The sequence below is a fragment of the Lactuca saligna genome, chromosome 7 (assembly GCF_052625555.1).
Source record: "Lactuca saligna cultivar CGN05327 chromosome 7, ASM5262555v1, whole genome shotgun sequence".
NCBI lineage: Eukaryota > Viridiplantae > Streptophyta > Magnoliopsida > Asterales > Asteraceae > Lactuca > Lactuca saligna.
Window position 1 is genome coordinate 143,336,134 of NC_136423.1, and position 2,899 is coordinate 143,339,032.

Below are 2,899 nucleotides of genomic sequence, written 5' to 3' on the forward strand. Positions count from 1 at the left end.
TCAAATTTGATTTCAGTTTGATTAAAAACATAACATTTTTCATTGTTAACTTCTTTCTATTTTTCTAAGCTTATATTATTTCTGATTTCATAATTTATCCCCAATAGCTATGTTTTTTCAATGTGTTGTTTATATTAGACCTTTAATAGGCTTCATAACATTCTTTGACACTTACCATATGTATATTTTCATGGATGTTTTAGATGTGTTATGGGAAGAAATTTATGGGGTTTCTAATGAACAATTTCAATATTTCACAATAGTTTTCTATATTAAATTTGAATATGAAGACATATAGGTAGTTGATAATGTATTCTTATACATAGTTTGTGGTGCAAAATTAAATATTTAAAACTCCATAAAAATATGTGCAAGTCTATCGTCTAGTCTAATAGAGGATACAAGAAAGATGGTAGAGAGATTTGATTGCATTTTGTTAAAACTATGTAGTTTTTTATGGTTCTATACCTAATATTAGATACATAACAACCACATATTCCCTAAACCCATATATATATATATATATATATATATATATATATATATATATATATATATATATATATATATATATATATATATATCCCTAATGTGTATATGTTTAATACAATAGATACAATTTTGATTATCAAGTTCGACTTTCAGAATTTGTTAATACATATTATCGATCATGAATTAGACGAGATAATGTTAATATTACATAGTTTCTTTTTTGATAGTTACTAGTTGTGAGACTCATGTATTAGATGTGTTAATTTATTTAAAAGAAAAGTTAAATATAAGTGTAAATATTTGAAAACTTCGAATTTATTAAAAATAAGAAAAAATAATGAATTATTATAATGAAAATGTTTTTTATTTTTTAAATTTACACAAACGGTTTAAATAAATAAACAAAAGAAACTAATAAGATTTAATTTTAAGAATTTTAAAATTAAATTGTAAATTTTCTAATGAAATTGATATGCATTTATTACTATATTTATTGTAATTATTATATTAAAATATTATATAGAATTTAATAAAACAACCCATAAAATGACACATAAAAAATAATTAATTCAAAATAATATTATATTATATTTAGTAAATTGAATAAGTTGAACAAAGCAAGCATGGCAAATAACTTGCTTGCGAATAACAAACATATATCATCAAGCTTTGCATCGGATCGGATTCATAAAGTTACAAATTCTATTGCGTAATAAGAAAGAATTTTCACTTGAAGTATTAAACAGAAAGAAGACATGCAGCTCCCCTTTGCTCTCCATCAACTCTACTTTGCCTTTCCACCCACTCGTCTCCATCACCTTCTTATAATTCAGACCCCTTTCCCTTAGTGCATCCTTCTCAGCAACACACACAAGTATCTTAGAGCTCCCGAAAGCAGAAATATTAGGGTCCATGCCCGGATTAAATAACGGGTCATCTAACCCATTCCCTGATGGGTTTGCAACCATCCACATCATATCTATGAACTCTTTGTGCAGTTTAAATCTCTTGGCCTCAGCTCCAATTGGATCTTTACCCCCAAAATACGGGTGGAGCATAATAACACCACTTACGTTAAAAACTTTCTCATGGCTCAACCCGACCCGGATAGCCATATTGTGGGCGATGTTAGCCCCAGCACTATCTCCAGCTAAGAACACATTCTGAAGATCAGCATGGTCGTTTAACCATGTTTCTGGACCATTTCCTCTAACATGACTAGCCACCCACTTAATTGCCTCCCATGAATCCTCGTATGCAATTGGTAAAGGATATTCCGGGGCCAACCTATAGTTTACCGACACAACAATCACGTTGGATTCTGTCGTTATCAAGTTAAGTGTGCGGTGGTAAGTGGGTGAAGCAGCAGATTCAGTCACGAAAGCACCACCGTGATAGTAAATCAGAGTTGGAAGTTTCCGACTAGGGATTGGTGTTTTGGGAATGTAAAGCCTTACAAAAACGTTGGGTTCGTGTGAGATAACCACGTCTTTTGATTGGACTCCAGTTAAAGTATCAGTTCCAGCTGGGATGGTATCATTTTGGATTGATCTTTCCCATCGCCCATTATCACTATGTATGATCAAACTATGGAAATGGATAGGAAATTCTAGGGAGGTTGACATGAACGTTGAGGGTAAAGCAGAAGCCTTTTATTTTCTGGTGATGGTGGGTGTCTCAATGAGAGTGATGTACATATAGAACCAATATCATTATTGGTGAGGTTTTGCAGAGGCTTGATCAGGACTTATGTGTGCTGATGTTGAACTTGTGTGTGCTCGTGTTGAACTCCTACAAGGACAATTAATGTGTGCCACAGGCGTACCTAAGGCTTAGAGAAGGCGGGAGGTGCCCCAATGATATGAAATTATATACATTAAATATATGATAGATATGATTAAAAGAAAAAAAGATTGTAGGGCCTCTATAAGAAGTTGAATTTAGGGCACACACATTGGGTTCTTGGTTTTTGGTTAGACTATCCAGAGTGGATGGGTTTTCCACACGTGAGCTGCTGAGTTGGTATCTTGGAGACGCGTGAACACCCCCCCCCCCCAGCGTGGGTGGGTTGGGTGTGACATGGCTCCAAAGACACTTGAAGACAACCAATGAGATGGAAAAGGTAGCAACGGTCGGAAATTTTCAACGGTTCCTATTTGACAATAATGACGAGGATGAACGGGTTGAAGAAACATAACCAAGTCGGAGAGGGCAAAAAAAATCAAAAGATCCAAAGAAAAAGAGAAGTACGCAATGGACCGAAGAGGAAAAGGAAACTCTAGCTAAAGCTTGGATTTTCATATCACAAGACAGGGATGTCAGCAACGTGCAAACGGGTCAAATTTTTTGGAATTATGTTTTGGATCACTTCCACGCATTATTAGAAACGCAAACGAGCCAGACATAC

The 2,899-nt window shown here is 33.9% G+C and overlaps 1 pseudogene; it reads right to left on the reverse strand.

The window, feature by feature from the left end:
• Positions 1 to 1,100: 1,100 nt before the first annotated feature.
• On the reverse strand, positions 1,101 to 2,305 carry LOC145005916 (putative carboxylesterase 2 pseudogene; annotated as a pseudogene).
• Positions 2,306 to 2,899: the final 594 nt, after the last annotated feature.